The following is a 13723-nucleotide window of genomic DNA, read 5'->3' on the forward strand; positions in this document are numbered from 1 at the left end:
ACCACCACAGCTCTTCCTCTGACGGCGGGACCCACATCAACGAGAGAACTCCGCTCTCTGCTGCCAGGTCAGCGCCGGCGAGAGGCGGAGGAATTCAGCTGATGAGGTTCTCTGGGTGCTATGAGTGCCACGCTGTTGATGTACGCTCGGTCTCGAGGTGAATTTTGCTTTTTTGGGTGTTTTTGTAGTTTTTGGTTTTTTTTTTTGAGGGGGTTGATTAAAACTTTGTGCTTGTGGAACGAAGGAGGTATCCGAGGCCGGGGACGCTGTGCCCGTGCACGGAGTGTGAGGAGGTGTTTACAAAATCCGAGAGCTTGGAGATGCATCAAGCAATTCAACATGCTGGTATTGTTTTTAATAATTAATATTACTTGCTAAAGTAAAGAAAGATCACATTGAATAACAAGTTCTTTGTTTCATTTGTAGGGTAAATTATATGACAAAAATTTCTTTGAAGTTTTAAGAGGAAACTTGATATGCTCATGTTTTCAATTTCTAGTCAAATAAAAAATAGGTCAAAACTGTTGCGAACTTTTCTATGATTATTAGTTTTCTTTTCCTTTCTCAGTACAAAGAGACAATAAGTCATCATGACTAACCATGTGTCAGATAGTGATTAGCTGAAAATTTGTAGTTTTTCCCTTTCCAAAAAAAAAAAAGAAAAAGAAAAAAAATGAATCAATTACTAAACTATAATTAGAACATAATTTCCAATATAATTTGATTATAGTGTCGGAACTGGGCCCAGAGGATTCAGGCCGAAACATAGTTGAAATAATCTTCAAGTCCAGCTGGCAAAAAATAGACAACCCGATCTGCAGCATCGAGCGCATCCTCAAAGTCCACAACACTCAGCGCACAATTTCTCGATTCGAAGACTACCGAGACTCGGTCAAGGCCCGGGCCCAGGTCCATCTTCAGCCCTCACAGCCCAAGTCCAAAAACCCCCGTTGCGCCGCCGACGGTAACGAGCTCCTCAGGTTCCACTCCACCTCCTTATCCTGTTCCCTTGGCTCCGACGGCTCAACCTCCCTTTGCCTTTCCTCAGCCAACTCTACTCCGTGCAGCGTTTGCACCATCATACGCTACGGGTTCCCGCGGGCACAGCAGAACGTTGGGCCGTTAGGAGTCAGGACTACCGCGAGTAGCGGTAGGGCCCACGATTGGGGCCCACAGTCAGAAAGTGGGCCGGCGGGAAGGAGGAGGGCTATGCTGGTTTGCAGGGTGGTTGCTGGGAGGGTGAAGAGGAGTGGGGCTGATGACGTGGAGAGCTCAGGGCCGTTCGATTCGGTATCAGCAGATGGGAGCCTTGAGGAGTTGTTCGTGGCTAATTCTAGGGCAATTTTGCCTTGCTTTGTTGTTATTTACAAGGCACTTGATTAGCTTCGGTTTAGGTTATTGATTGATTTTGTTTTTGTGTATTTTTATTTTTGGTGACGTGTAATATAAACAATTATGTTATAGTGATGGGGGAGAAAAGGGTAGCTCACCCTCTACGGGATCCTACTAAAGTGTTTGATTTCTTTTTTGCCTTTTTTCTTTTTATTTAATACGGTGATATTCTCTTTGTCTTGCATTAATGCATGATTAGTATCTTTGAACTGAACGTAAGTGGGTTTGATATCTAGTTAATTAGGACTATAATAATTAAGTGGGTTTAATATCTAATTAGGACTATAAAAATAGTTTGGGCTTATAGTAGATGAGCACCCTGCCAACACATTGGAGTTGACGGTCTACCAACTGAATTAAATCAAAAAGTTTAAATATGAAATATACAATGAGATACTTAGGGGTTGTTTGGTTTAATGTTTTTACCATGTAAAAGGATGGAAAGTGTAAAAAAGTGGGTCCCAATGTCAGCTTTCATCACTTTCAATTGTTTGTTTGTAGTTGTGAAAATAGTGTAAAGTGATTTCATATGCTGATGTGGCTTGTAAAGTGATTTCATTAAAAAAAAATATGATTTTAGGAGAAAGCTGACATTAAAGTCAGGGAAAAAATAATAAAAAATAATTCCAACCAATATGATCATTTGAGTAGGGACCACTTTTTACACTTTCCAAACAAACAATTAAAGTTACATTTACAAACCAAACAATCAATTTATGATTCCAATGAAATAAAAAACAAACAAAGAAAAATATAAAAGTAAAATTGATGAGGTGGACAACAACTTTCCAAGTTGTGTCATAAATACACAACTTTACCAACAACAACCAAACAGCCCCTTACGGTTTTTCTATAGAGTGCCCATGGACACTCTTAGGGGGTGTTTGTTTACATGCAAGTGAAAGATGAAAGTGAGAAAGTTACTTTCATTTAACAATTAAGGTGTTTGTTTTCATGTAAGTGGTTATGAAAGTGAGATGTAAGAAAGTTGCCACATAAGATTTAATGTAATTTTGACTTCCCTTAAAAAAGTGGTGAAGTCACATGAAAGTGACAAAAAGGTAACTAATTTAATTAAATAATTTTAATTATATTTTCTAATTAATCTGATTTTGCCACGTCATCTTCACATTGCACTTTCGATAATAATTTAATTTTTCAAACAAACAATGTATTTCACTTGCGTGCTGACATGGATGTAAAAGTCATTTGTAAAAAAAAAGTAACTTACATATTTTAAATTCACTTTCAGATTGTCAAACACCCATAAAGAGAAATGAATGAGAAGGGGGTCCCCTGATTTGCATTGGGATCCTCTTCTCATTCATTTCTCTTAATTTATCTCTCTCCTCTTTTATAGAGTGCCCATGTGCACTCTATAGAAAAACCGTACTTTTAAATAACTTTTGGAAACATTTTTTGTTAAAATAACACTTTGTTTAATATAATGTTAATTTAGCAATAATTTTATCCATCAGTGTTTGATAAGTAATGAGATTAACGGAAATGCTACCACGAAATATGCAAGGGTAGAATTAAAAATTTTAGATCGGAAAACTGAATTAACTAGTTTTTTAATTTGGCAAGAATGTGATCTTTAGAGTCTAATCATATCATTATATATCAAGCAATTTATTAGCAAATATTAAATGAGAAAGTATACATCAAAGTTCAAAGCTCGCTACCAACTACATGTCTCTTGATCCAAAGATTTTTAATTTTTTTTTTATATATTGCTACGTAGATAGGCGTACGAGATTAATGCATGCCACGTGAACTTTTGATTAAGAACTAGACAAGCATTGAGATCGTCAAAGGGTTTACCATGACTATTATGAGCTCCAGCCATCAATGGCTCCAGATCGAAAGATCAAAACTTGGGAGATCGAGTAAGTAGCAAAGCTAGAATAGGGCTATTTCGATATTTGTTAGATTAGCCTCCCAAATTCATGAAATTGCTATGAGACCCGCTAAGTCATGTAAATTGTCTGAAATTAGTCCCCACGTTAGCACCCCCGTTGAATTGAAGGGAAATACTTCTTGAATTTTAAGTTTTTGAGGGCGGAATGCTAGTTATAACCTTTTTAATGTAGATTCAAACCTGATGTAGGGCGATGAAGAAGAATTCTGGGGTTGATTTTATGCAACAGAGAGGAAACAATTTTCACTTTCTCAGAAGATGAAGTCAAAGTTAGACCTAGAGAGGTAGTCTTTAATTAAGATCGTTAATTACTCATCCATACATAAGCACTAACAGAATTATAATTAACAGATTGGATGAATTTTGTATCAAAGGGACTAATCTCAGACATCTTATACAGGTTGAGGGACACAACAGAAATTTCAATGATTTGAGGGACAAATCTCGAAATATGAAGACTGTGAGGGACTAACTAGAAGGCTATAGTTAACACATCTGTGCACGATTACAGCTCTTTTTAGTGAGATAACCACGTGATGCTTCCACTTCTCGCTCGCCCAAGCTCCCACGGGATTCACATAAAAGAGAAGGGGGCGAAATCCCGCTGGGATCTGTGAGGATAAGCAAGAGAAATTTGTGGATTTCAGTGCATTATTTAGTGGGATTAAATAATGTGAAGATTCCAATTTGACTCACCTAACCCAAGCATTAGTTCGTTAATTACGCAGTCTATGCAATTATCATATCATATCATATACTCACTTTAAAAGTAAGAGTTCGGAAAAATCTTCCTATCATCAATATTAATCTTGACTATTTGAATATTTTATTTAAATTTTAACTTAATACAATCATAATTATATCCTATCCTAATCCTATGTGAACTATTTACATGTCAATAATGTAAAGATTAATAAGCTATAATATATGAATATTGCAAACAACCCCAAAAAATTTCAAAAATTACACAAAACACCTTTAAAAGTATAAAATTACACAAAACATCCAAACATTTCAAAACTTCAAACAACAAATATGAAACCCTCTATATTTTAAAAATTATAAAAACACCCTCAAAAGTTCAAATAATAAAAAAACACTATGAAATTCTAAAATTTCAAAACTTGCGAACAATAAAGACGAATTCTAAGAATTACTATTAGACACTAAAGAACTAAAATTTATAAAAAAATAACCTTAAAGTTATAAATATTCCAAAAAACTCCTTCGAAAATTAAAAAACACAGAAAACCCTAAAGTTTAATAACTTATAACCAATACATATCAAATCTCAAAATTATACGAGTTTGAGAAAATCTTCCTATGGTCAATATTACTCTTGACTATTTGAATATTTTATTTAAATTTTAATTTATTATAATCATAATTATATCCTATCCTAATCCTATGTGAACTACTTACCGTTAGACCCTACGGCCGCTAGAAAAGAACCCTAGAGAGGGGGGGGGGGTGAATAGGGTAAATACTAATCTAATCCGATTTTATGCCAATAAAAACTTACTAACAAATGTATCCTAGCAAGTATGATATGCTACAAGATATGTGCAAGGATATATAATATAAACAAGGATAAACAATATGATCATGTAACAATGACGATATAACAATATGCAATAATAAATGCGCCAATGCCAAACCCAAACACAAGGAAATGATCACGGAGTTTGGACCTTCCGTCCTACGTCTCCGCTCCCCACTCCCGGGGAGAATCCACTACACAACCCGGTTTGGAAGCCGGAACTTCTCTACACACTCGGTTTCCTAGCTAACCGAAAACTCTACACACTCAGTTATCAATTCAACCGACAACTCTCACAAATCCTCACAATGTACATACACAAGCTACAACTTCAAGTGTTGGTCCTCACGTATCGACTCCCTCAAGTGCTCGGAATTATCACCTCTCACTAGGCCACCGACGCCACTCCTCTCGATATCGACTCCGTCCTCACCACACACTCCTCTCGGTGTATAAGTGTATTACAAAGTGAACTTCACAAATTAAGCACAACAAATGATTATTCTCTAAACAAGGTGAGAACTCAATTAGGCTCAACTCAATGTTACTATCTCTCACAACCCCAAATATATTATGAATGCAAATACAATAAGCTCAAGTGGGTGTGTGTAACAATGAGATTAATTAAATCTAAACTCAATATAAAACTAGCTTTAATAAGATGATAATCAAACAAATAAATATAAAGCTAGAAAAGAGTTTAGAAAACTTCTCAATAGATGACAAGAGATGGAGGGAGAATAGTTGATTGCTCAAACTCTAATAGATGATCTCCTCAAGCTCTTGTGGAATTGAATTCACAAACTCAAACCCTCAATTGCTTAAAAGCTTTTAAACACACTTAAACAAAACTTAAACACCCTTAAACTTATTTATAAATTTTTCTTCGAGAGTTTAAACTAATGATATGTGGGGGTATTTATAGGAACCCCAAAGCCAAGAGAAAACTAGGTAAAAAGACTAAAAACCCAAAAACAAAACAGTCTGGAAATATAGCCGTTACAGTGTTATGAGTCGACTCGTCACTGTTCATGAGTCGAATCATAACTAGCCATTACAGGCTAAAAACAACTTATGGGTCGACTCATAAAATCCATGAGTCGATTCATCATGCATGGGTCGACTCATGAAGTCATGGGTCGACTTAGCAGAAACAAAACACACTTTTCAACACAGTTTGTGAGTCGACTCAACCTGTCTGGGTTGACTCATCTGAAATAAAATGTAAACTACACAACAGTTTATGAATCGACTCAACACTGTTCATGAGTCGACTCATGACATGCACACAGTCTGTTTTAAACAGTACATGTTAACATAAAACAGGGTTTAAAAATATCAAATAAATTCAGAAAAATGTAAAACTTTGGGAAATGATTGTAGACATGATAATAAACATGCTACAGAAACCGGTATTCAAAAAGAACTTCCCAAATATAAAATATCATCATTTTATAAGGAGGTCCAAAACATAGAAATGTAAATATATGAATTTTGACATTTTGCCTAAACCATGTTTTGAAACTTTACAAAATGATTTTATAGACTTGAAGAAAGATGTAAACTATTATTATGAAGTTTATAAACAATGAATATAGTGTTTTATCAAAATACACATATAATACACTAAAACATGATTTCATTGAACTAAATAAAATTGATATTGATGAAATCATATACATGCATATAAGAATGAAACAAAAATATGTTTTCTAATAATATTAAATTGTTTCATATTAAAACTTAAAAACTATCAAACCAAAATATATATGTATATATATAACTATCTATCAAACCAAAATATATATGTATATATATAACTATATATATACAAAACTAAAACGTGTATGTGTGTATATGATTGAGCTTAAAAAAACTAAAACGTGTATGTGTGTATATGATTGAGCTTAAAGTACTAACACACATAATATAAACTCCTAACTAAATTACCCAAGCTTGATTAAGGTCTTCAATGAGCTCAACTTGGTACACTTGCGGATGAAGCTTGAACTTGGATCGTCAACTTGAATTTGCATAGCTTCACTCCACAATTCCGTCAACCTCCATTGGATATGATCGTTATGGCGCAATTCCATCCAACCTCCAACATATTGTTTGTCTACAATAAATAGCAAAACACAAACACTAGACAAATAATATTAGATATAAATTATTTGTTAAATCATTATCAAAACAAGAAGGCCAATACTTACAGATCAATAATTTGAAGATTAATAAACTATAATATATGAAAATTACAAATAACCCTAAAAAGTTTCAAAAATTACACAAAACACCCTTAAAAGTATAAAATTGCACAAAACATCTAGACGTTTTAAAACTTAAAACAACAAACATGAAACCCTCAATATTTTAAAAACTATAAAAACAACCTCAAAAGTTCAAATAATAAAAAAGCACTATGAAATTCTGAAATTTTAAAACTTGTGAACAACAAAGATGAATTTAAGGAATTACTATCAGACACTAAAAACTAAAATTTATTAAAAATAACCTCAAAGTTATAAAATTTCGGAAAAACTCCTTCAAAAATTAAAGAACACACGAAACCCTAAAATTTAATAACTTATAACCAATACATATCAAATCTCAAAATTATCAGCAGACCGTTAAAAATTTAAATTTTACAACAAACAATCTAAAGTTTCAATAATTGTAAAAAATATCCTCAAAATTCAGAGTTGCAAGAAATATTCTAACATTAAAAAACTTACTACCAACACATGAAACATGAAAATTACAAACACCCAACTTAAAATTTAAATTTTTAAAAAACACTCTCAATGTTTCAAAATTTACAAAACACACCCTTAAAAATTCAAAATCACGAAAAAGCGACTAAATTTTCAAAACATAGGAAAAAAAGAGTAGTTGATTGATATTTTTTCATTAAGATATGTAAATTTAACTTTTATTTTAAGGTTTTACTATCCTTTTTTGGCATCTAAAAGTAGTCTAATTTTATCGAAAAAGATAAAGGTGGAGAAGGATTGATAACGTCTCAATAAAAAATAAAACCGAAGGAATGAAATGTACTGTTTGCTGAATATTTTATAGAATAGGTTTTGTTTGGAGTAAATTAGGAATTTTTTGGAAGGGATTTTCATAAACTTTTTTAGTAGTTTTATATGTTTATGTGGATATTTTTATTATATAAAAGTATATTAGATTTAGTATTAATTTTTTAAAGTCTATCAAGGATTAGGAACAAACTCCATATTATATTTTGTGTCATTTTAGCTCACTTTTAACCAATCAACTTGTCTTATGAACTTTAATTATTCATTTTTCTTTTAGAACGTTATTTTTTGAAGTGTTTTTCACTTTTACAATGCTATATTTTCTCAGGTCAAGCTTGGTTTCATATTGGTCTCAATGACATGATAATTCAAATTGATTTCAGATTACATTTATTTACTGTCAATTCAATTATCAATATAAAAATTTAAATTGGGTGTAGTTCATTTAAACGAATATTAAAGAAAATTTAAATTGGGTGTAGTTCATTTAAACGAATATTAAAGAAAATAAATAATCACAATGCTAAAGTTTAGAGATATAAGATTTAAACGAATATTAAAGAAAATAAATAATCACAATGCTAAAGTTTAGAGATATAAGTAAGCAAAAACTATCAAATTGGAACCGAGGAATAAGTTTTAGTAAAAAAATAAACCAAATATACTAATCATGATATTTGATCACGTGCATAAAACCCAGTGAATAAGAAAATGCTCGGTACAGTTCAAGTTGTTTGATTATAAACTCATTTATTCTTTAAGACAGGCATTTTGCATTAAATTATTTGGTTTTCTAAGATATAAAACCACATTTTTTGAACAATACGTTTATAGAGGAATACATTCCTAACGTACGTGAAGTATTACTAGATATGAGTCTAAACTACATTCTTGTTGGAAATGTTAGCTTCGTCATTAATTTAAATGTTATTTTATTTTATTTCATTCTGTCATCTGATTGGTGGCTAACAAACACAACTGTATGGTTTGTTGTAATCGTATTTTTGCGACTATAGTGCAAAAAAAAAGCTAAAATGAGATTATTTAAAAAAAAGCGGCGAAAATGAATCTAATTTATTTGTCTTTTGCTTTTAAGGGTTATTTGCATATGTAACCCCTCAAATCATAGTTATTACCAAAAATACCCTCTAAATCTTGGTATTTACAAAACTAGCCCTTAAATCATCAATTTTGAAGAAAAAAATTAACCCCAAAGCAATTAATCGTCAACTTTATAAGCTAATGTGTAATCGTAATGTAAAAACTATCAACAAAATAGTCAAATTTTTAGAACTAAGTTGATGATTTGTTTAGGGATATCTTTTCACAAAGTTGATGATTTGAGAAGTAATTTTTTTTTATTGAGAAAAATGATGGATTACCATAACAGTAATCCACTCAGCTAAATTAGATTTAAGAGGTAATTTTGCAAATACTATCATTTAAAGAGTATTTTAGCAGATACCCATGATTTAAGGGGTATATATACAAATATTTTTAAAAAGTTGCTTGCATTCAATTTAACTGTGTATCTAGGGAAAAGTCGTCTCCTTTCTCAATTGTATTCGCAAGAAGATGCAGTACAACGAACAAAGAAGGGAAATTTCACAAAATCCCTTTAAACTTCTGTTTGTACCTCGTAAATGGCCAATCACTAAATTGAGAATTTTTTCTCTCGATAACATTTTACATGTTTACCTTTTTTAGGTTAGGGGGTGTGTTGGAAAACTATTGAAAGCTTTAGGGGATTGTACTAGACACTAACATTCAAAGGTTTAGGGAGGGGGGGGGGGGGAGTGATTATGGGTTTTCGCAGGAAACCCCTCAGTTTTCAGGGAGGTTTGTGAAATCTAATCGACAAACAACTACAGTTGTAACTTATGTAGCTGTCTTTTATAAATTGCAATCAATGCATACCAAATGGTCCCGAGATATCAAGCCTTGTTAACTGTACGAGGTTATAACCTGTTCTGGAGAGACAATGAACCATTTTTCTTTCATTAATTCTCGTTTGCTTTTGGTGTTTAAGAGCTTGGTTGTTTTTTAAAGATGAGTGACTTGATCATATAAATAGTTTGCTCACTGACTTTACTCATGCTGATGCTGATGCTGATGCTGATGCTGATGCTAGTTCCCTAGGATTAGGTGGGATTGGTTTGGTTCCGTGCTTCCTGTCTTGTCTCTTCTTTGCATCTTCACATCCTAATTCTCCTCTACACACTGATCCTCCCCTGCTTTTCTTTGTTTCTTGTCATGTCATTAGACCTTAATTAAAGCTGTAAATCACTTCATTATTAACAATATTTTTGGGAAAGATTCTTCAAGTGTACTGCATGCAGTCTGCAATACTTGCATCGCTATTGTTTCTTGTCATGTCATTAGACCTTAATTAAAGCTGTAAAATTTACAACCGAGTCTACCCCTGATGCGGCGATGAGGAGTAAGGGGTCTCCAGCGAAATTGCCGGATGGTCGAATAGCTCTCTGCCTGCACAACGTAACAGCTCGTTAGAAAGCGTCTATTGCTTACAACGGTACTAATGCTATTGAAAATATGTGTTCCTAATAGATCAGAGTTTATATATGTCTTAGTACTATCATTCAAAGTTTATCCCCTTCTACCATGAAAGAGATTTTCTTTATACTAGCATTATTGCGCGTGTAAGTGCATGTGCAATCGATACTAAAACTTAATTATTCTAATTATTATATTAAAATGTTACTTTAATTAATATCCTAAAGTATTATAGACATGTTAAGACCTTTTTATGATATTTATTCTATAAATATCCGATATTTTATCTTAGTTTATTCGAAACTATGTATGACATTATATTGGAGTGTGTTGAAATTCTAATTATTTTCCATTGTGTTTATTTGCATGAAAAATAACCTTGTCATTGTTGGAAACATGACACAAAACGCAGCGGAATTTACATTGTGTTTTAGGCAACTTTATTGAGCAGGACAAATCACCTATTTTCTCATGCCTAAAATTACAATCCCCACGAACATAAATAAAAATCATTTTAAAACATCAAAATAATTTTATTTTATAAGGAAAAAAATTTAAAAATAATTTTCAAAACTACCCGTTGATAGAAATTTAATATCTTCATGGGATAGACATAAGAAATTAACTCATGAAAATGAGTATACTAGATCCTATCTAGATATCCATCATTTTCCTAAATGAAATCTAGTAACCCAACATTTTAGGTTGTATAGCGCTTGTAAAACAAGCTTAATGATCATATCAAAACATACTAAATTATTAAATCGAAAATGACAATATCATCAAGTCTAAGGACCACGTAACAATTCGAACTCTCTATCTCTTAGGTGACTCATCCTAGAGAATCTAAATGTGGTATTGTGCTAACATATCACAATATGCGTTTATGACATACACATGAGGAATCTTCATTCCCGATAGCTGAGACTAACTATCATATCTCACATATCGGTGCCATGCATAACAACCTATTATAACAAAGTCATCATTTACTAGTTATAGGTTAAGCACAAATTTAATAAACATTTGACTTAGATTATATCTCCAAGCAAGTGACCATCAAAGTGCATGGTCTAACAAAATAATTTATATAGAGAATACAACAATTATATAAAAGTCGACCAAACAATATGTGCAACAATAAAACTTAATAATATTTAAAATTATTAAGGGCATATAACACTACTCTAGCACTTATTTTATACTTAATATCTTTTTATAATATAAAGTGTAATAGATGCTTAATTAGTAGGCTATGATATGCTTTAAAAAGTCTTAGAAATAAAGAAAGAAAATAGAAAAGAAAAAAGTTGGTGTAAAATGACCAAATTGTCCTTATAATTTTAAGGAGATGAAGGACAATTTTCTCATGTCCTTCAAACTTTTCCTACCCTCACTAAGTTTTAAAAATAGTAGTATAGTTTAATGAATGGATAGTTAGATTGTAGGGAGCACGTGTTAGCATCTCAGCTTGCTGGGATAGATGCACATATTGTTATCTTATGGGAGAAGAGCTCTCATTTTGTGGTTACTGCTCTTTTGATTTTGTGGGATCTTATATTGTAGGTAAGGTGACATAATGGCTAAAAAGTAAACATCATTGGATAGTGCCTCATCGATCACCACTCCTGAGGGGTAAACTATCGTGTGACCTACGGGGTGGTATGGTTCACCCTTTTCTTATAGAAGATTGTAGGCATAAAAAATTGCATATAGGTCCCCGCACGCGGCTCGAGACAGAGAAAAGACGATGGACGTTGCTATTCGAGTCATAGAAGCTCATGTGACGACGACAAACGTACGAAGTGAGTCGACGGACCATACGAAGCAACGGAACTTCGGAATAATGGAAACACGAACTGATCAGGAGCTCCGCGTCGCTTACGAAAGGCGAAGAGGCCCTCGTATCCCATTTATTACATATATGATTAAATCATGGGAGCTTGTAGATCTCCTCGTTATCTTTCTAACGCATCTTGAACCACATAATTCCGAGTTCGGACGATGAAGATACGACGAAAACGGACAGAACACGCGAATTGAAGTTCAGGCCAAATTTAGCCAAGACACCAAATGGTGTCTCGGCCAAACCTTGACCGAGACACCAAGTGGTGTCTCGGCCAAGACTTGGCCGAGACACCAAGAGGTGTCTTGGCCAAAGCTTGACCGGGACACCCAAAGCTTGGCCGAGACACCTGTAGGTGTCTCGGCCCAAGCTTGGCCGAGACACCTGTAGGCGTCTAAAAATTCCTATAGGTGTCCGTACATAGCTCTAGACGAAGAGAAGATAACGAACATTGTTATCCGAGTCTAAGAGGATTATATGTCGTCGATAAGCGCCTGAAGCAAAACGGCAAACCAAGTGGCTTGCGCGCTTAACAATCAGCTCACGCCCTCGACAATCAGTCCGCGTGCGTTGGTCAGCTCACGTGCGTCAAGACAATCCACTCGCACGCGTCAATCGGTTCGTGTGCGTCAGTCAACACGTGCTCGTTAATCAGTTCGTACGCGTCGGTCAGGGCGCGCTCGTCAATCAGCTCGCGCGCGTCGGTCAACACGCGCGCGTCAATCAGTTCGTGTGTGTCGGTCAACACGCACACATCAATCAACACGCGCACGTCAACCAACACGCGTTCAACGGTCAGTCCCACAACGAAGCGTACAAGACGGTCAAATACACCAAACGGTGGGGAACACAAGTCCCGGAAAACCAGAAAAAACACAAGAAATGAGCGAAGCCAGAAATCCCAGCGCACCACGCGGGACGGACCAAACCGACCCGCGCCCGCGAGGGTCGGAATGATCCAATGTATAAAATAGATTTATGAAATCAAAAGAAGAGAAACATGAGAATCATGTAAAAAGTTTTCAAATGAAAACAAATCAACCAATTGAAATCATAAATCAAAGTTTAAATCATAAAACCAAATCATCATTGATTTTTAAAAATCAAGAGAGGTAATTATATCTAGCTCTTGAGCTAGTATCAATCCATATAAAATTTTAGCACCCGGTAAACATGATTTGGGAATAAACACCCAATAAATCCGGAGAGTTATATAAGTACAAACCTCTCATCAAAACAAAACAAATAATCATGAAAACAAAAGATTTTATCAATTATAAATTTTTTTCATATAAAAAGATTTCAAAGCATAATTTTCAAAACCAAGATAAAGAAGGATAAAAACATTAAAATTCTTAGTTTGAAAATCAAATTTGTTTTGGTACCCAAGAACTCTTGGTACCAAAAGATTTAGGGACATGACCCCTATCATTTAAGCTCAAAACCTTAGGGTTATGAACCCTCTTAGG

General features: G+C 33.9%; 1 pseudogene; it reads left to right on the forward strand.

The window, feature by feature from the left end:
* The window catches only part of LOC109850730, a 1851-nt pseudogene extending 328 nt beyond the window's left edge, over positions 1-1523 (forward strand).

Source organism: Asparagus officinalis, chromosome 7, assembly GCF_001876935.1.
Source record: "Asparagus officinalis chromosome 7, Aspof.V1, whole genome shotgun sequence".
NCBI classification, from domain to species: domain Eukaryota; kingdom Viridiplantae; phylum Streptophyta; class Magnoliopsida; order Asparagales; family Asparagaceae; genus Asparagus; species Asparagus officinalis.